This window comes from Arachis hypogaea, chromosome 10 (assembly GCF_003086295.3).
Source record: "Arachis hypogaea cultivar Tifrunner chromosome 10, arahy.Tifrunner.gnm2.J5K5, whole genome shotgun sequence".
NCBI lineage: Eukaryota > Viridiplantae > Streptophyta > Magnoliopsida > Fabales > Fabaceae > Arachis > Arachis hypogaea.
Genome location: NC_092045.1, coordinates 21607192 through 21630146, shown reverse-complemented (window position 1 = coordinate 21630146; position 22955 = coordinate 21607192). Strand labels below are relative to the sequence as shown.

Below are 22955 nucleotides of genomic sequence, written 5' to 3'. Positions count from 1 at the left end.
CTCCTCGCGAACTCCATTCCACGCATCCTTGGCAACGCTGCGTCAACCTAGCTATAGGCATACTCGCTAACGCCGACCAACCCCTCGCCACCTTAAACTAGTTCCACACGTCACTGTCGACGCCTCAACGCAAGTTTTGAGCGACGTCTCTGTCCAATATGGTCTCTGCAGCGGCTTCGAACCAGCGTCGATCGTCCTCCCCGTCGCACGTCTTCAACAGCCAAGCTCGACTCCAATCCATCACTATGCTGCCACTCTCTCCACCGTGAGTCCCCTATCCTATTTTTTTCGCATTTGTATCTGTTTTTTTTTTTCGAATCATATATTGGAAAGAGACAAAATTGAGTTTTTTTTTAATGGTGTTTTTATCTAATAATAATAATAATAATAATAATAATAAAATATGTTATAAAAGGATAACTTACCTTTTATTTTAGAAAAGATTGAGTAAAATTTATCTAAAATTTATATATAAAAACTGTCACATAATAAAATATTTAATTATTATATAAAAATAATGGCATATTAGTAATATATTTTAAATCGTGACATTTAAATAATTAATTTTGAAAATAACGACAATAAATGGGGAAAATAGTCACAAGCGAACAAAAAACGTGCCATATATGGCATGAGTAAGGGCTAAGAGCAACTCCAACACTAAAAAAATGGAGTCCCTCTTCTGACATATAGGGATTCAATTACCATTGGAGTAAAAAGGGATGGAAGATTTTTCACGTGGATCAAAGATGAGAATTCCTCTAAACAGAGACTTGCACAACCAATAAGATCATGCCATGTGGTGAGTTAATAAAAAAAATTAAAAACATATTAGATATATATTAAATAATTAAATTATAATTAATTTATTAATAATTATTTATATTAATTATTTAATAATTAGTTATATTAAATCATAATTAATATAAATAATTATATTAAATCAATATCAAATATTATTTATATTGTTATATTGAATCATAATTAATTAAATTTATTTACATAAAAAATAAATTTAATTTTTATCTATTATAAAATAATTTTTAGTTGGATTATTTATTTTTATTTGTAAAATTTAAAATACTAACTAAATTTAAGTTATTTGTTTTAATATTTTAAAATACTAAATTATTTTAAATTTATAAATTTAAATAATATTATTATAAAAAATAGTAATTATATTAATTTTAATTTTTTTAATTAATTAATTAAGTGGAATCATAATAGAGATTAAAGACTAAAGTTAGTTCCTTCTAATAGAGAAAAGAGAGATATTTTGAGTTTTTATTTACCGTTTATGATGTAAAAGTTGATGTGAAATTTTTTTTTATGACGGATGAGCCATAAATGACTGGAATGAGTTCTCTACTGAAAATGGTCTAAAAAGGATCATTCTAAAGAGTCAGAGAGGCTTTATGGAAAGGGACTGTAGATTAATGATCGCTTTGCATTACAAGGTTTTCGCTCTTTTGCCGACGTGTATTGTTTTTTTTTTTTTTTAAATTGGGATGACATATATTTCTCACAAAAGGATCTTTTTGGTAGTTTTTTCCAAAATTTAAAGTAGCCGGTACAAGCTCTTTTGAGTTGTGACATTTTTCCCTTTTAAAATTATATTTTTCTGGAAAGTTACATTTATTTTTGTAATTTTTAAATTTTTTATATAGTTATAAATATATCATTATATGTTATCTACGACACCATACTTTAACTTAAAATTATATTTTCGATCATCTCACAGGTTGTTGTTATACTATATTCCGTGACATTTCTTTAAGGGTAAATATATTTTTTATCTTTAAAATTTAGTAAAAATTTAAAAAATATATCTAATTTTTATTTTATTTTAATTTTATCCAAAAAATTTTCGTTTTGTATTAAATATATTTTTGACAGCTAATTTTTAAAAAAATTAAGATAAATTCAACAATTTCATAAAAACATCCTTTAATACAAGCAAATTAAGCATAATTATTTTTAGATTTGTCTTAAATTTTTTGAAAATTTAGCTGTTGAAAATATATTTGATGTAAATCGAAAGTTTTTGAGACAAAATTAAAATAAAATAAAATTTAAATATATTTTAAAAATTTGTAACAAATTTCAAAAACAAACAATATTTTTTAACCTTTTTTATAATATTTTCAACTCCCTGCTTTCTCACCTATGGTAACACGTGATTAACTCATGTTCGTAGGAGCGGAGCTTCTTTAGGGCAATGGGTCCCCAAATATTTTATAAAAACAGTAGTATGTAGACAAAAAGTTAAATTAGATTCTGAACTCTGACAAAATGTACTTATCCTAGATTTAGTTTACTCTATGAAAAAGTATCAAGAGACAATGACTTTAGTGTATAATATGTACAATAAGATTAAAAAAAAGAGATAAAATTAAAATTAAAAATAAAATTATTAATTATTTAATTTAAAATTTTAAAATTTAAAAAATTAGAATTAATATATAAACTCATTCACACTACGGTATGGTTATTTTTAATCTTACTATAACTTCCAATACACGTTTAATCCTTGTCGTCATCGGTCCTCACCTCGCGCCGCTACACCGCCGCAGCCTCCTGCACAATCGCATGCCACTCCTTCAACACTGAGTCTGCCAATCCAACTACACCACCGACTTCATCATCCACAAGAGAAATGGTGTCGCTTGGAAAGACACGTATTGTGCAAATTCTTTCCAACCGTGGCTAAACAAAACGTCACCACGCTCATCCCTTGACCAATGAACTTCCAATTCAACTCCGTTTGGAGGACTTGGAAAATCAAAACGTGACATAATCCCTTTCCAGTATGCACAAAGTTATTTCAATAGCCAATTTAAGATGATCATTTTAGTAAGTATATGATCATTTTAGTAAGTATGTGAATAATTATTTTAAGTTTTATATAAATTCTTATTTTGATTAAATTGAATTTAGTTATATATCATTAAAATATGTTTAATGTTCAATTCAATAAATATACAGATGATTATTTTTATCCTTAATTAGATGGTTATTTTCATTAGGGGTGAACAACAATGGCCAATGAGAAAGCTTCTAAGGCTGGCGAGGTGAATGATTGATAAAAGTAGGAGTTACAGACGGTTGAAAGAAGGAGGAGGATATTTGGGTGAAATGTTTTAATAAATCAGGGTTGGAATGATTAATTTTTTAAAATAACTGTTTGAGTTTCTTTGTTTAGATAATTTGAAAATTTTTTATTATTTTTTCTTCATATTGGGCCAAATTTAGAACCCATTGTACACATTGTCAAGATTTCTCATTGTCTCCCTAGCGAAATTCTTATTCTATTTATTTAACATTGCAATATTCCGCAAGTCAGCTCTTTGTTTAGCTCACTACCAAACTAATTTAGTCATGATTCAATAAGAGAATCATGGAAACAAGATCTAAAACTGAAACAATTCAGACAACATCCAGATGGAGAAAGATTAACAAGCCTGCAACACATTACATCGGTATTCGCCCAATGCCCAGATAGGGAATATGTTTCTGTATGCAGCATAAGTGATCATGCAATTTCTGTTGAACACCCCCATGATTTCCTAACAGGAGAGAAAAGGAACATTGATTTAGTTGATTTCTTTTGGTATTTTAACAATTTAAATAATATACAGAATGCAAGATATGGGATTTTGAAGTCAATACCTCTTGTGGATAGTCACCGTTGTCCATCTGGGAATTTATCAGATATGCAGCTGCACGGTGCAATGGTTTTGAATCTCTTTTGGCCTGTTCATACATGTTCATACATTTACATTCCACGTGAAATATAAAATTATATGATAAGGCAAATGTAAGATAAAATGAACTTACACAAGTGGGATATGTATAAGCTATTTTAAGTTTTTTAAAAACCGTCTAAGTGATAAATTATCCTACCTCAATGAAGAATGGATTTGGTGCAATAATAAACTAATTAGTTCAAAACCATGGCAGCAGCACAAAAGTAGCAAATATTTTGCTGTATATACCTGTCCAGCAGCAATGAGAGCCAGCAAGGCCCACGATGTGTTTACAAGATGAGCCCTGTTGTTTTCAAGATTTGAATACACCTGAAAAACAGACATTGGGAGAAACATAATTATAATTCTCATCCTTTGGATTCCTGAAAGTAATAGAGTATTCTAACTGAATGTTACGTAAAAACAAAATTCAATACGTTATATCGAAATTGTATCAGTTTCATCAAATTCTTCGTCTTATACTCTCCTTTCCTTCCTACACACTTCCCAGAAAGTTATAATCTCGACAACTTCTTTATCGTGTTTATGCATGCAGCATGCACTACTCGGAAAAGACTCTCCCACAAGAAAATGCTTAGTAGTTTTAGGGATTTCTAAGAAGAAAAATAAGTGATATTGGCATTTAGAAATAGTAAATTTAACCTTGTTTTGACAAAGCAAATAACTCTCTCCCCAGCCACCATTTGAAAGCTGCTTAGACAGCAGAAATTCACAAGCTTTACGGATGGCTGCGGAATCACTGTAACTCTTTCCAGCAGCAATCAACCCATTTATCCCAAACCATGTGGCATAGGTGAAGCAAACTCCCCATGAACCATACCTGTTAAGCAAATTTGAGTGGTTTAGAGGTCTACTAAACTAACAAAGTTCCATTCATGCTAAAAGCAAGAGAGCAAAACTACATGCATAAATCAACTATTAAATCAATAGGAAAAACTTGAAAATAGTGGTTTCCAAAAAGGAAGTAGCAAACCATGAACCATCCAAAGCTTGAACGCTTTCAATATATGCAGCGGCTTTTTTAATACAGCGACTTATTTCTTCTGAGCGATGCATGGGATATAATTTCCGAAATGATGCCAATGCTTGCAGAGAGGCTGATGTACATTCCACATAACTATAGCACATAGCAAATAAAAATATTAAAAGATTCAAATGATGGGTTAAGGGATAGGAAGAGGAATGCAAAAACTTATACTGAACAAGTATTTGACAGCTTACCAATAATCAATAACTATATCGCCAAAAGTTTCCGCTGGATTTATTATCTGACAAAAGAGAAAGCATTCATCTAAGTGTGTATCTAATCTTAATCCAAAATCAACTTCCTAAATTTTCAGGATCAACTCGTCATCTGTAATTCCAAAATCTAGAGGAAAGGCCAAAAAATTTTGTTCACAAACAATAATTTCAAAGTTGTAGCTTTTGTGGTATAACTTCAAATTCACGTGCTTGACGAATTGAGAAATAAGTTTTGGGGGAAGATGGCAGAGGGAGCATTGACTACATTGTATCAGATTTTCATACTTTATTATTCACATGGTGTAATTCAAGTAGGCTAATTTCTAATTATTCATAAAAGAAAGTTACCTCCAACCATCTATATGATCGTGTGAGTTCATATGTTGCAAAGCCGCCATCGTTATTCTGAAGAGTTGGGAAAATTCATAAATGAATAAATACATCTCTCGATAATAGCGTTGATTCTTCAAAGAGATTCAACAAATATTAAAGAAGCCATTTGTTCATATGATTAAAATGAAAATTAATAGAAAAAATGAACAAATTAACGAGAAAGAAAAGGTTAAATAGAGAGAGGACATGGTATCTTTACAAGAAAGAAAAAGATAAAATGAAAATCTTCTTCCACCAATCTATCAATGATTTATTTGCTCAAACTACTCAGATAATCTAGCTTCAGCCATGACGAGTCTATTACCTGCAATGAGAGCACGACATTAACAGCATCATATAGCCTCTCTGCTTCGATTGGCTCACCAGCAATGTTTGGTGAAATTTTGGAGTAATAGAGCAGCCTAAAAAGTAGCATATTTATCAAAGTGGCAGAATAAATTAAACAAGTACAATTTCTTCTACTTTTTTCAATCAATAATTACTTTTAGTCCTTCAGATGTGCAGTCAGATATTGGCCATCCATGATCTCTAGTTGAAAAAGGCCAAGCACCTTTGGAAATGTGACGGTACCAATAATTAAGATCACCTGGACAATCTTCTAAAACCTTTTACAAGAAAAAGAAGAGAAATGTTGATCAACAAGGGTGGACCGATGCAACAATAGTAATAAAAGTGTAATAGTTACCTGTGATTTCTTAATAAACGAATGAGCTTTTTTAATAGTTTGGCCATATTCTTCAATGAGGTTAGATGAAATAATTGCTTGGACAGCAAATGCAGCATCCCATAGTTGACTTCCATTGTATCCCTGCAACAAAAATTGGTTACAAGTAAATTTTGTGATATAAGCTTGAACAAACACTATTATATGACCTTAAGAAAAACCCAATAATGCTGCAACAATAGTTTCACATATTATTTTGCACTATATAAATATCAATTTTAAGCCCATATCATTCCTAATCATCTGTGAATATGTCCAATTATATCAAAAAAATCTTCTGATCACTCTGATAAGAGAATAAGTTGACTAATATGTGGACCTGCATTTTCATGCCATCTTCAGCAATCCACAAATAATCATTAAGCCTTGGAAGATGCAACTTGAAGGCCTCTGAATTTGGATCTTCTATCCAACAGCAGAGCATATTCAACACCTGATTGAAAATCGTGCAAAATAACATTAACAAGATAATTAGTATTTCAATTTTATCCCCAAAAGTAAATGAATAAAAATTGTCAGTATTTTTGCTAATCAAGTCCCCAGTTAGCTGGAAATATATATATAACGGGAACAATAAAAGGGTGCTCAAGCATCCACAAAAAATACAATCAACAGTTTAACACTAAATGAAAATAACACAGTAAAAGTAAATCAATATGTAACCAAAGCCTAACAATTATTTTGGTCATTAGAAAAGCAAGTTATCCAAAGACGAACAGAAGGAGATTTCTAATACCCCAATGCAAAGGGTGGGAAGTTAAGAAACAATGAATAGTTGAAGGGAAACCTTGTGACTCCTGTCCCCTCTCAAGAATTACCTTGTTTACAGGACCTATGCAAATATACCGAGTATTCTCATCTTCATAGTGTATATGTTTCATTACAGTCGCTAGAGCCCTTTCTCTCAACTTGTTTCCAGGCCAGTGCATCATAATGGGCTCAACGACCTTGTGTAGAGTGGCCCAAAGAACATCCTGAATGAATGGATGAGGATAGTACAAGTCTTCCTGCATGAAAACAAACACAATCCTCTTGTAACGTTATCTTTAGCACAATTAAATTGGTAGTTAACAATTTAAGAGAAATCAAATGCTGATGACGAAGTTCCCAATAGTCTGACACTTCCTACCTACATTCTTCCACGCAAAGTTTAATTTCATTACAAAAGGAATGAGCCTTGCATTGCTCAAGCTTCAAGCCAAGGGAATTTCAAAATTCAAACAACAGAGGACATTAACTATATAAAAACCATTATTGCATTATCACCTATCAGTTGAAGCTTTTGGAAGAATCAATGCTTTAAAATGAAAATAACATGTTATAATGATAGTTTACAATGGCATTATTCTAAGGACAATAATAAGCAATAAGAAGTATCCTAGTAATTAATTGGTTGATAACGGGGTGGAAAACAAAGTAACCACTAATAATAGTGACAAGATGGTTGTCATTGTAGTTTGTAGATTGGTATTATGTGAGCATAAACAATAGTAACCGGTTTTGCATGGATATAAGTTCTGGTATCAATTCAACAGTATAGTTAACATATGATTTTGACGAGAAAAAGAAGCCAATACGAAGAACAAAGAGCAGATTCTATTTCCATGCAATTGTTTACAAGAGAAAATTTCAAGTGTGGAGGCTCAAAATGTTTTTAAAACTTACAAGCATCACTAACCTTAGCACATAAATTGCGAGCTTTATCCCAATCTATATCATGATATGGTGTGTTATAGAGCTCTTTTCTCAAAGATAACACTGTTGGTGTGATTGGACCAACAAACCTCTTGCCATATAAGTAGGACATGGGCAAATAGACCATCCGGCAATGACACCACATCCTTCCTGTACAGTACAAAAAATATAACTCAAAATGAAAAATACATATAACATTAAACAGTGTTTAAGATAATTCACCCAAAAACAAATTACAATAAACATAGACAACTAATTTTAAAATGATTCTTTGTACAAGTAATCAACAATAGAAGTCATTCTTAAGGAATAAGAACTGCATACGCTGGATGAACTCATGAACACATACAACAATGCCAGCCTTTTATCCAGTAACGATGATATACAGTACTTAATCACGACACAAAGGTTCCTAGATTGAACAAATAAATTCCAGTACAAACTTTACATCAAAAGTCTTTTGTAAAACTTTAAGTCATATTGTTCAACCTAAAATAATATATGTATCTCTCCAGCAACAAGATCAGGTTTCATGTTAGGTTGAAAGGAGTTCTCACTATCATAGTGCAATTTGCTCTATTCCTGGAGTAAGAAGTCCAACTAATATACAAAAGCTAATCATATAAAAAAAACTTTATCCATTTGTAAACATCCTATCATGAAACACTCAACTATGAAGCATGAAAGAAAAATGAACTCTTGGAAACAATCTATCATTTATGTAACAGCTCATTAACATCGATAACCACTTAAGTGGATAGTTGTTCCTAAACTGAATATTTTTACACATCTATTAGTTCATGTATTCTCTCTGAGAAGATTGATTGATAAATTAGAATAAAACACAATAACCTGGATGAAATGGGAGCAAGTATGGAAGTAGCCATATCTCAGGGGGCATGGGATTATTTCCTGACCATTCATGTGCCCCGAGCACCTATAATCAGAAAGTAGAAAATAAACAAATATACCATATACATTAGTAAAATCATTAAAAATATCTTAATATTCATATGATGAAAATTTAAAATAAAAAATAGACTCAAAGATAGGCTAAGATTTTAACTGAAAGCCACATTTTCCCCCATGATGTTATGTAAGTAGCACCACCATGTGATTGAATCCAGTTACGTGCTTTCTCCATATCCCCTCCTCCATCATTAGGTCCCTCACCAAGCAATCTCAGAACAACATAATTTAAGACAGAGCCAAACATGGTGCTTGGACCTTCAATATGCAAACCCCATCCACCATCCTTGTTCTGTAGATAGAGTTCACTAATGAGAATAATTTCTAGGACAAGCCCAAAGATTAGGGGGAAGGATGGGACAAAGCTCTTACCTGTTGATTATAGAGATATCGGCATATTTCCTTTTTATGTTCTTCTGTTAACACTGCATTCAGTCCCCTAGTGACAGAAAGTGCAATTATCTGTTTGATTGGATATCCCAAATAGTATTAGATATCCACAGTTATCATATCAGAGGAAAGACAATGTCAAACATAATTTTGAAGGCAAGGGTTGCAATATTGTCAAAAACAATGTATTTCAAGACCAGAATATGCATAATATAACAATTAACCTAAACATTATTTGAGTTCCACAGTTATCATTTGGAGGTGAAGACAATTTCAAACACAATTTTGAAAGCTAAAGTTTCAATATTGTCAAAAAAGATGCGTTTTCAAGGTCAGAATATGTGGAATATAACAATTAACAGAGAAAAATTTTCACAAAGAAAAAAAGATCAAGTGTTCAAAATAAAACTTACCAAGCCAGGCATAAGAAACATGGGACCTCCATAATCTCCAGGCCAATGTCCATCGTCACTCTGGAGGGTTGAATAGAAAGTAATGGCCCTTTTTAATGTTCTTGTCACAATCTCTTCAGTAACATCTTCAATATCTTTTACTCTAACTTTGGGTAAGACTTCACTAATTGGGTTCTCTTTTGCAAACTGCAATTTTTTTAAGAAACATCATTGAACTTAAAAGGATTGAATTTCTGATATCAGAAACTTATAGCTTTGGTACCATAACAAAGCACAAAATATAATATACAACCTCCCAGTATAACAATATGATAAAATGATTTTCTAAAATGTCCTCATTTTAAAAATTTAAAAAACACTTCCGAATTGATTTCCAAGTTCGAAGAAGGAACAAGAATCAAACAAGTACACAGTATAATAATAATTGCCGCAATTTTCTAAGAAATTAATGAACTAGTTCAGTGTCTGATTGATTAACAGCAAATAAAACCATAACTAAAAGCAGAATTTCTATACGAGGGGATTATTATGCCAATAGCAACCAACTTTGTAGACAAAGCTAAGAAAACAACTGCACAACAATTAGTTCCGCAAATGTAGCAGAAAACAACTCATGATCTTACTGCCCTAAACCCACCTGTTCAAACTTAACATATGCTGTCACTTCTCCTCTACATAAAGTATGAATCATTGATAACTCTAATCCTTAAAATTTTTTAAATAGGCACCACTAATCAAATCAAATGCTCTTGTAACTTTTGATACTTTATTTAAAAATAAAAAAGAATAAAAAAATAAAAAGAAATTTTTATAGTATAAATTGTAAGTAAATAAAACAAATTTACTTCAATATGATCATTCCAAAAGAATTGAGTGATACATAAAACAAGAAATGCAAAGTCACTAGCAGTGTATTCATCGAAAAAGCATAAAAATACATCACTCAACACATCACTACATTTAAAATAAAAATAAAATTTAATAAATGGCCAGTGACCAGCAGTGCCAAATTTGACATGGAACCTCCAAAACGAACAAAGATGCACAGTTTCATACCAAAACAACTCAACTTACAAATTAAATTAAGATACCGATAAAATCCCGCCTAAACAATGTCAAACAGAAAAATGTAACAAAAATGCACAGTACCATTATAATTATGACTATAATCACCATTATAATCACTATTAAAGTTTTACCAAGCATCGTCATCATTATTATAATCACTAATCTTTCATCTTTACTGTCTTCAACAATGACATCAGAAAATGAGGAAAACACACTCAAACTCGCAACGATAGACTTTAAAAACAAAAATAGAAAGAAACTAAACTAAAAAGAAAAAGAAAAACTATCAAAACTTGAATGGAAATTAACCTCAGAGAAAAAGATTACCTGAATGCGCATGAGGAGATCAGCGCTATGCTTGTGTTCAAAGCGATTCTCGCGGAAAATCTTGCGAGAGGCTTCAATCTGAGCGAGCTCTTCCGGCGATCCAAGATTAGGATCGAACTCCCAAATCTGCCGGCCAATGTGATCGTTAAGTGTCCGAAGCCATGGGCTTCCACCGTCGGCAACCTTGAGCCTCCACATTCTCTTTGGTCTAAACCAAACGAGAACGGAAAGAAGTTTGAAAGTGACAGAGATGAAATGCAAATGCAAATGCAAAAGTGAAAATGTAAATGAAAATGGATGTGAAGGAAGGTATGTAGAAATGAGAGTAAGTACATGTCATTGGGTTTAAGAAGCCACAGGATGTTGTAGAACCTAATAAGGGTGTACATGATTTGGTTAATTAACCAAATTGATTTTATATGATAAACCGGTTATTAACCGGTTAAAAAAATTTAAAACCGATTTTTAACCAGTTATAAAAATAAAAACCGATTTTAAAAAAATAACTAGTTTTTGGAAAAAAAAAACTGGTTTTTGTACTAAAAAACCATAAAATCAGTTTTTATAAAAAAAACGGTTTTTACATAAAAAAAAGTTTTTTTTTAAATTGAATTTTTAATCTAAAATATTGAAATTAGAATTTTTCGAATTTGGTTTTGGTTTTGATTAACCAGTTAGAAACCGATTTTTTTTAATTTGGTTTTGGTTAACCTATTTTAAAAAATATGAATATAATTTTTAAAATTTTGTTAAATTGGTTAACCAAAATGTGGTTATGGATTTTAACCAGTTAACCACATTTTGGTTTTTGTATGTACACCCCTAGAAGCTGACCTGGTTCTGGTGGAGGGTGGTTGTTGATACATCTTATGCAATAATTATATGAATATCATACACTGAAAATGTGAGTCACTATAAGTCTATGATGCCATCAATGCTCGTATTAAATATTCGGTTTAACTAATGCTTTGAAAAAAAAATTAAGTTTTAATCAAGGTTCTAAAAACCGGATCGATCATCGAACCGTTCTAGTCACTGATTTACTGGTTTACTGGTCCAACCATGGTTTAATCGGAAAAACCATTTTATAATAAAATTTTAAAATTATAAATACACCCTAAAAAATACAAACATCAAAATATTATTCAAACTTTAATGGCATTATGTATATCTTTTTTATGACTAAAATTAAATTATTATTGTATAATGACATGATACTCATAATTTATATGGAAAAATAAGAGTAAATCAAAAACAAAATTTTTCACCATATCACTACTTAAAAACTCATATATCCACCTTAAACTAAGAAAAAATAAATTAATCTGAGAATTAAGACTTTCATAATGCAACATAATTTGTGAAGCTACACACAAAGGTCAGTCTTAAGATCCAAATAAAAGGGTGCTTATAGAATATAATTCATATTTCCTAGTACTAGTATAAACATCCTAAAATATAGCAACATAGCAGAATAACCATCCTATATAAAAATCACAACACAAAATAGCAACATAGCAGAACAATCATCCCAATCAATAATCAATTAATCATTCAATTTAAGCACAATTAAGTCACAAAACACAAAACAACAGCACATCACTATATATAAAAATACAAAACACAAAACAGTAACACAGCAAAACAGCCATGGCTAATAAATTAATCATCCAATCTAAGCACAATTAAGTCATTAAGACAGTCACAATCTAAGCACAATCGAGTCAACACAAAACAAAAAACAGCAGCACAATTTTAATGAAGATTAACAAGATTAAACAATGAACTAAATCAACTGAATCAGCACAATTTTAACAAAGATTAACCAGAAAAATAAATCAACTAATCATTCAATGATTCAATCCAAAACAAGAAAACAGAGTATAATACAGCTAAATTCAAATTTCAATCTGAGTAGCATTAGCAGAATCCAAAAAAAAAAAACAATGTTCTGAGTAAAGAATGAAGAACAGAGAACGAAAATTAAAAAAAAAAATGAAGCTATTGCCTTCGTTCTGAGTGGTCTGAGCAGAGGGGCAGAAGCACCACGGAGACAGAGACCAAGCGACGAGCAGGACGACGGACGGTGCAAAAGCGCGGCGGAGCAAACAAAGAACAAGCACTAGCAGTGAGCACTAACCTTCGAAGGACGACTGCGAGCAGATGACATCGACGGTGGAAAACTAAGACTGAGAGCCAACAGGGATTCTTCTTTGGAGGATGTTGACAGAACAAAGAGAGGAGCCCTGACTGCGATGGACAGCATGGGTGGCTCACTCCTTGCGACGATGAGGCTAGGGTTTCCGTTTTTGTTTGGGGAGAAAGAAGGAAGGAGATAATAGAAACCGGAGAAGGGGCTCTTAGGGTTGGGAGGAGAGGCTTCTGTACTTCACACGTTCCCCTAACTGCAGTGGACGGCGGCGGTGGCTCACTTCTTGTGGCTTGCGGCGGTGAGGCTAGGGTTTCCGTTTCTTTGGAGAGGAGAAAGAAGATGGGGAGAATGGGAGAATTGAAGAAAGGGTTGGTTCTTGTGGCTTCACCAAGGTTCTGAAAACCGAACCGATCATCGAGCCACTTTAGCTATTGATTCATTGGTTTACTGGTTCGACCGTGGTTCAACCGAAAAAATCGTTTTATAATAAAATAATAAATAAAATATAAATAAACATACTAAAACATAATTATATTCTAATATAAACTTTAAAATATCATCTAAATTAAAAGTACTACATAAACTCAAGTCAAATAACGAAAAAAATATTGACAATATGTCACACTTGTGTTTAATATCTCATTTCTTGAGTGGATCATGGCAGCAGTGTGATTCAAACAGTAGCATTCTGAAGACAAGAATTAAACACACCAGAATTTAAGGTTTCCCATTACCATTGCATAAAATTATTCTTTAGTTTGAACAGTAAACACACCTACTTTTCAACAAGCTAAGAATTTACATAATGACACATCCTATATAATATATTTTCATATGGCAGTAGTAAGTAGTTCACCATCAATTCTCATCTACTACTACTACTATAATATAGAGTGTGAAAGTACTACGACTACTATAGTATATAGTGTGAAAGTCTTGAAAACAATGTAGGTACTAAGTTTAATAACAAGAGTATGTTCATACAAAAATTGAACAACAATCAAATGAGCAAATCAATAGTGTTGTGTTCTCACAAAAATTGCGCTATAACAAAAGACAGATCATAATGAACAAATAGAAACCTGAAAAACTTTTAGCAAAATTTACAGCATAATTTTAATAAAGATTAACAAGATTTTCAGCTGATCACAATTTTAGCAAAATTTTATCACAATTTTAACAAAGATTAACAATTTTTTTCCATAAATTAACCAAAAAAAATCCAAACAGTAAACTAATCATTCAATGATTAAATTAACAGTTTTGTGGTTCATGAAACCAAACTGGAACCGGATTAAAAAGAAAAACCAGTTCTAAACCGGTTTTAATATTTAAATCCCGTTTTATATATAAACTGGTTTTAAATCCGGTTTTTAAATATCCAAATTTAAAATCCAATTTTTTTTAGAAAATCCAGTTTTAAAACCAGTTTTTAGAAATCCAATTTCCAAAACCAGACTTTTTAACAAAAAACCCAGTTTTAAAACCAGTTTTTAGAAATCTAATTTTCAAACCATAATTTTTTTAAAAGTAAAATTAATACTAATCTTTTTAAACTATATAGGTTCATTACAACTAGGATTTGGTTCTTTATAAATCTAATGACAATAGCTAATTTATGTAACATTTAATCATTCTCAAAACATCAAAAGAATACCACTGAAAAATCTCCCTAAAACAACCACCCCAAAATATCAAAAGATGCTAACAAAATCATCAAACAACCACAACCTTGGAGGAAAATATATCTGCATATAAAGCAAGGTACATCACTCAAACATAGTCTTCTATATGAGGCACTTTGCATCACAAAAAATCAAGGTTCTAAAAACCGAACCGACAATCGAACCGTTTTAATTACTGGTTTACTGGTTCATAGGTTCAACCGGTTCGACCGTAATTAAACTGAAAAACCCGTATAAACACCTGCTCTGAGAACATCAGCAATAGCATCCTCTGCTGATTTTGCATACTTTTGATATTCATAAACAGTGGCCACTAAATGTTACGATTTAATATTAGGAAGGGTACTAGTTATGCCCATTAGAGTTGCTCAGTCTTTTTAAAGTATAAATAAGAGACATTCAAGAGATGGTTTCAGTTATGGAAGGCGCTCAATCCATTTGCCAATTTGGAAACATTTGAAATTGTGTTCTATCATCGCTAGCAACGGATATGCGTCCAATCTTGTCAGAAATTTACTGGAATGAAAAATTGAGTGGGAAGAGATTAAAGCTAGACTAAGGCAACAACAGCAACCACCACAAATCGAACAAGAAGCAACCAAATCTCAGCTATCAACAGAACAAGAAATCACAGCAGCATCAACAGAAATTCAAGAAAAAAGAGGCTGAACTTGATGCAAATTCAGATTCAACAAGCAATTTAACAACAAATCCAACAGATCACAAATTCAATTTCACAAGATCAGTTCACAAATCATCGAGTCCAGATATGAAATTGACGAAGAAGAAGAATCAGATTTCAATTGTGAATTTCAACCACAACAACAAGAATCAACAGAAATTGCAAAAAATTCATATCCAGAAATTCAATCAAAAAATAACTCTAAATCCAGAAAATCAAGTACGCGTAGAGACAATTGCAAAGAAAGTAGCAGATCAACAATAGTGGAGAAATCAGAACAACTTTCAAAGATTCAAGCAGAACCGCTTTTATCATGGGGTCTTCAGCAGCGGCTTTCGGCCGGGTGACTTCTCTCTCACAGCTTCGGTCTCTCTCGCTTCCTTCCTCACGTGACAGCAACAACGATGGCTTTGCGCAGCTCCAACAAACCCTAGCAGCGGCGGTGATGGATTGGCAGCGATGGAGGCACGGCAGCGCGCAGCAGAGGCTCTCTCCTCCCCTGCGGTGGCTGGACAGATTGAAGAAGGGCGAGGATACGGAGGCTTAGGGCTGCCTCTTTTCAACGTTTGAAGATCGAAGATGAGAGGGGAAGGAAGTCATGATGGTGGCTTCGAAGCTCGAAGTTGCAATGGCGACGGTGGATGGACGGAATTTGCGCCGGTGGCTTCGATGACGTTGAGACGACGGAGGACTGAAGAAGCTCAAGGGAGTGCAGCTTCGCGTTGTGAGAGTAGAAGGAAGACTCTGGAGTCTGGAGGGGTAACGGTTAGGGAACTTAAGGTGTTAGCGTTGCACGAAGTAAACGTTGCCGTTTTTTGGAAAAATTCAAAAACCGGCCGGGTCACGGTTTGGTTCGACCGACTGGTTCCCGGCCGGTTCAACGTTCCAACTCCGGTTTTCCAATCTTCCGGTTATAGGTTCTGTTTGAACCGCATTTGTCAGCGGTTCGACCGGTTCGACCGGCCAGTTCGAACCGGTTTTCAGAACCTTGCAAAAAATAGAAAATAAGATTACAAATGAAAAACATAACCGAAAAAAGAAGGGAAAAAACGCAAGAAAAGTAATGCTTAAAAATAGTTGCAGCTTAATATTAGTACTTGGTAGACTCAAATGTAATCCGAATTCAGTCAAATGAACAAACTAACAAAGATCCAAAGCCAAGGAACACAAACAAGGCATCACTTATTTCGGAGAAACAAAGTTAATAAAACAAAGTTAATGTATGACTATGACCCCAACACCTTTGTCATTTTGTTAAGTGCAAAGCCAAAAATTTGTGAACTATGAAACACTCCCAAGGACATAAAAGGGTCTCAGCAATGCAAATAAATCTGGGGTTGAAAAAAATTAAATTAAAAAGGAAAAAGCCAAAAAAGGTGGGTACCCAAATAAATTAATTAAGAAAAGAAGTTGAGATCTTTATTGTGAGATATGATTGCTTGATGATTACATTTGAAGGGGAATGTTGCAAGTCAAAGATGGGTCTCCAAGAGAAGATGGTCACAATGTTAGTACTCCCTCACTGGCAAAACACAACCTCAACAACCTTAAAAACATGTATTTAACCTATATCAAACCCAAGATCCCCTACAAACCATAAATGACACTTATATAGAACCATCACCTTTCTAACCGAATCCTAAAATCTTAACCCACCATACTCATTTTACCACAAAATATCATAAACTACCCTACCAAAACAGCCTTATGTACCTCACATACTAAAAATTGGTGCTAATTGCTATGAAATAAACTAGAAATAGCAGCCAATTCTATTAACAGTAGAACAGAAATAATTCAAAGTAAAAAACTAGAAACAGCAATACTACTAACAGCAGAACAGAAACAAAAGCCAATGCAAATCTCCAAAAACCTTTTTGCATTTGGGCAATTTCAATCTCAAATACCACACAGTTACAGGGGAAATTTCAAAGTGCATTGCATTCTAGATTCATAGAATTCATCAAGAGGCAGAAATCAATGTGCATTCTAGTTTCACAAATCAAGTTCATATTAATAGTGAATGCGTGAATTGAAGCTCATTTTGTTGGAGAGTTACGTATCATCAAAGATTAACTATCGCCAGCTGGCTTCTTTTACATCAGTTTCTTTCCCGTGAGAATCAATCAATCAATCAAATATGTATGAGATTATTTACCAGCACCAATCAACTTATTAAGTAATTATCAACTAATTGTAAAGCAATTATCAACTGATTAAAAAAATTAAATACGAAAGAAGCAAGAGCAGAGGCAAATGGTACTAACCCTGTGACCCAGAGGCTAGAAGCACGAGCAGAGGCGAATGGAAAGCAAAAGAACCGGAAGCCCGCACCTGTGACGGCGAGTCGGCGACAGTGAAACCAAAGGATGACGACGGCAAACGAGAAAGGAGAAAACCAAAGGCAGAAGAAGAGAAAAAGAGGTGAGGCCGTTGAACGGTTGAAGGAGACAACACGGTGCCGGTGCCAGTTGCCTGCTCCGGTGCCGGCTGCGGCGGAGACTACACGGTTGAAGGAGAAGAACTGAAGGAGAAGAGGACTGGATTAGTGCGAGGTGTGAACTGTGAACTGGTTCAGTGGTTCACCGAATCAGATTTAGGGTTTTCTTAAATTTGGATCTGGATCCAGATTTAAAACTGTTTAAATGGTTTGGATTAAAAAACCAAACTATAAAATCAATCCAATTTAGTTTGGATTTTTCTATTTAAAACTGAATTTTTTTAATGGTTTGATTTGGATTTAGTTTAAAATCCAAAATCTGGATTTTTTTGCACACCCCTACCAAGAATACAGAATATAGAGTACAGAACAGCACTGGAGCATAGCTAATCATTCAATGATTCAAGTTATGGGAGGGAAAGCTCTAAGATGATTCAATCATAGCCAAGGTTCTGAAAACCAAACTGGTCATCAAACCGCTTTAGTCACTGCTTCACTGATTTACTGGTCCAACCAGTCTAACTGTAGTTCAACCAGAAAAACCGTTCCATAATAAAATAATAAATAAATTATAAATAAACATCCTAAATATCTTTCAAATTTAAAACCCTACATAAAATATCACCAACTAAATGTAATTAATCATCAAAATATGCAATATCTTGCTGCAAATTTGTTGACAATTAACAGGGAGTGGATCCTCTCAATTGTAGAAAAAATTGAGTGTAAAGTGTGATCTTTAGCCCTTCATTGCTCTCTCTCTCATATTTATTCTTGGTCCCACTTATAAAATTAATGGTGAGAGATCACTTTTACTCCCTCAAGTGTTAAAAAAAATTGAAAGGATCCATTTCCCAATTAACATAATTATACTTCCATTAAAAATAGCTGGATTGAATTACAATCCACAAGTTAAAGATAAAGATAGAAAATATTGTCTTAATGTAGCCAAGTCAAAAAGTAAAACAAAAAATGATAGAGTTGCACAATAAACACATAACAGAGCCTGAAACAAACACACAACAGAGCCTGAAATAAAAAGAATCCAACACGGAGGAGGCGTAGCAAGTCGGCGGAGATCAAGAACAGGGACAGTGCAACCAAACAATGAAAACAGAATTTTGTTTATATAACAAAACAATCAAAACATGAATCATACAATCACTAATTGCAAATTTTTCTTCATAAGAACAGAACAATGAAAACATGAAGCATATAATAAATCAAATGATCACCAATTGCAAATTTTTTAATAAGAACAGAAGTTAGAACAGTGAAAAATGAAGAAAGATTAGCAGTTTTCAACCCAATTTTAACAAAGCTCATCACAATGATTAACAACAAAAAAAGCAATTAAGGAACAGTGAATCAGTAACATAGGCAGTGCAAATTCAAGAAACTTTAATAAAATTTAACTAGAGAAACAGACAGTAAAGCAGTAATAGAGTTATCAATTTAAAATTTATCATCAAATACAATCAGTGAGCAAAACCAACCAACTAAGTACTGACTGGGCATTCGAAAAAAAAAAAAAAAAAAAAGAACCAACAGAACATTTAAATCACAGCAAAAACACAACAACAACAGGAACATTTAAAACAAAGCAACCCAAAAAAAAAATTCTAAAAATCACCATTGCTGAAAACAATGATTTGATCCGTGTATGCTCAAAGAATTAAAAGGTAAGCTTACACGAAAGTGAAGAATACTTAAACCAAAGAACCTTCAATCACAGCTTAAATCAAGAACAGAATATCACAACAAAAACAAAAAATTAAAAGTAACATTCGAACAACAGAACAACAACACAAGAACAATTAGCAAATTAACAAATTCACAATAACAGTTAAAATTTACCAGAAGAACACTAATGCAAGTGGAATCATCATGCTAATATGTTTTCTGCAAAGATGCTGTTTGTGCAGCTAAAATTTCCTAATTACTAAGATCCAGTTATTCTAATTTCACATGCAATCAACTTACTAAGTTTCTGAAAGCTAGAAATTATAAAACCAAACAGAAATATGGTTAAAGCATTTCATCAAGCATGTTGAGTGCGGTAAAATTAAGATGAAATAAGAGAATTCAAAGCTTCTGAGAAGAGAACATAACTATTGTAACTTTAATTCAGTCTATGAAATAATCCAAACCACTACCAAATCAAATAGTTACTTATTGTAATAGAAATCAGAAGTTGCAGAGTTTGAAGCAGAGTATTGGTGTTGTGTGAGTGTATTGTCTGTTGGTGGGTTTAGGGAACTCACGGCGGCGACAAAAGAGAGCAGTTCGACGGCTAGGTGGAGCGCGTTGATCGCAGAGTTTGAAGCACAGCAACGTGGCTTCCAGACGAACACGAATGCGAAATCGAACGGTGAACGGCGAGTGAACGCGAACAGTAAACGCCGAGCGAACGTGAACGGCGAAGAACGCGAACAAAGACGACAGCTGAACGAAGACGCGAACGTGAACGGCAAACAAACGGCGACGGAAGCGCTGCTGAGCAGACAAAGACGACGGACACCGAGCTCGAGGAAGCAGCCGCGATTGGGGACAGCAAACAGGGGAAGCTAGATAGACGAACGGATGGCGAACTTTGCGAGCGACGGACGCGGCAGTATGCCACTCCTTGCGGCGGTGGTGTAGGCTTACAATGCTAGGGTTTTTTTGGCTGGGGTTGTGTGATTTCTTTCCGAATGAAAGAAAGAAAGGCGGAAAGGGAGAGAGAAACGGAGGAGCTTCCGTTTTTGTGTGAACCGGGCAGGTTTCGGTTCGGTCCGACCGGCCGGTTCCCGGCCTTTCTAAATGATGTATAAAGGGGTGGCAAAGCGAGCCGGTGCCGCCCCGCCCCGCCCCGCCTAGTCCTGCCCCATAAACGGGACGGCCCGACCCGACCCGCTAATTAAAATGGGTTCAAAATGCTAGCCCGTCTCGCTTTATGGCGGGTCGGCGAGTTAGCCCGCTTGACTTTTTTTTAAAAAAATAAAATTCATTAAAATTAACCAAAAATAATAATTAAAAAATCAAGTACAAATAAAAAATAGTCAAATTATAATAAAAAAAAATTTAAATATCTTTTTTTTAATTTTTAACTTCAATAAAATTGTTCAAAATAATATTTGTCAATAGAACCATCTTTATTTTAAAAAATAAGTCACATAATTTGAACAAATATACGAAATTATAAAATAAAATAAATAAAGTTAATAACTAAATGAAAAATAAAAACAAAAACAAAAAAGAAAAGTGTTTGAAAATTCTATAATTATTAGTTTTATAATAGTAATCACTCTTTTATTTAATAAAAATAATAATAAAAATCTTCGGCCGACGGACCAGTCCGCCTTGCCCGCCAAAATCCGCCAATTTGGTGATGCGGGCTTGGCGAATTTTTTTAATTAAGCGAACTCCAAATCCTAGCCCGACCCGCCTTTTTTAGCGGATTTAGTGGGTCGGCCCAACGGGTTCAACCCATTTTGCAATTGAACCGATCTGACCGGCTAGTCTGATACGGTTTTTAGAACATTGATCATAGCTAACAACCAGATAAGCGTTCAATCTTACCAGAATCAACCAATAATTCAACAATCATCAACCATAATTTCATATCTAAACTCAGTAACAACAAAAATTATATGATAGCAAATTAGTAATTACAATGAAGCAGCAACACAAATTCAGCATCAATAGAACCATTTGCAACAATTAAAAAACTTCATGCCAAAATTCAAAAATCAGGGATGCAGTAGAAGAAGTAATAGAATAGCACATTGAGATTTTAGATCTAAGAAATTCAATTGACCAAAATGCGACCTCACTCACTATGGATCTGTTGTCACACGGCGGAGCAAAGCAATGGCACCGAGGTCGTTGGTGAACAACAAAGGAGAAGATACAGCGATTGAAGGCAGCGACAGGGTGCTAAATGGTAACGAGGATGGTGGGGCAATGGATGGTGGTCGCACGATGAATGAGACTGGCGATAATGGTTTTACGAGTGTGCTTCACCGCGACCTCGCGAACAAGCACAGTGGAGCTGTCGCGACGCAAAAAAGAGACAATGGGAGCACTGAGCACTGACTTTCGACGAGCAGACAAAGACGACGGGGACCAGAGGGCAGACGAGGACAATGGCGACCACAAGGCAGACAAAGATGAAAGTGACCAGAGGAGAAACGAAGATGACAGCTACCACAACGAAGCTGCTCGACAAAGACGACGACAGTGGTGGAGGCTAGGGTTGTCGTTTGAGCCTTTGAAGTTTGAAAGCTAGGGTTGGTTGGGTTGGTTGGGTTGCTTTCTGATTCATGAAAGGGGCTAGAAGGAGGAATGAGTGAGTGAGTGAGGTTGTGAGGGTGCTGTAGTTTGGTTAGGGTCTCTTTGGTTTGAAACAAAACGGCATCATTTGGGAAAATTTTTGAAAATTGGCCAAATTTTGGTTCGGTTCAACTGATCAGTTCTTGGCCGATTTGGCGGTTCAACAGCTGTTTTCAAATTTGGCGATTATAGTTTCTACCTGAACTGCAAATCTCGTCGGTTAACGATTTGACCGGTTCGACAAAACAGTTTGAACCGGTTTTTAGAACCCTGGGCTTCACGCGTGCTTCCATTTCGTTTACGTTTAACGTGAAATGGCATTGTTTCATGAGAAGCGGTCGGATCCCAATCTGGTTCGACTGGCAGATTCTTGACAGGTTCAGCTATTTAAATTTGATTTTTGGATTAACGGTTTTGCATGACAAACTGAACTGTTTAAGCTGATGGTTCACAGTTGAATTGTTTGAACCGGCTGTTCTAGTCTGGTTTTCAAAACCATGGCTTTAATATATTTATTAAAGGAATGTTAGTTATTAAACCCGGCTCGATCCGGCCGGTTCGACCGAAAACTCGGTCACCCGATCACCTGGCCAGGCCAAGACACCGGTCGAACCAGACAAGTATTGGACCCAGCAAAAACTGGTTCGACCTGGATGGTTTTTAGTAAAACCGATGACCTAGCTGGTTAATTCAA

General features: G+C 34.1%; 1 pseudogene; it reads right to left on the bottom strand.

The window, feature by feature from the left end:
* Positions 1-3189: 3189 nt before the first annotated feature.
* LOC112715359 (cycloartenol synthase-like) lies at positions 3190-20665 on the bottom strand (annotated as a pseudogene).
* Positions 20666-22955: the final 2290 nt, after the last annotated feature.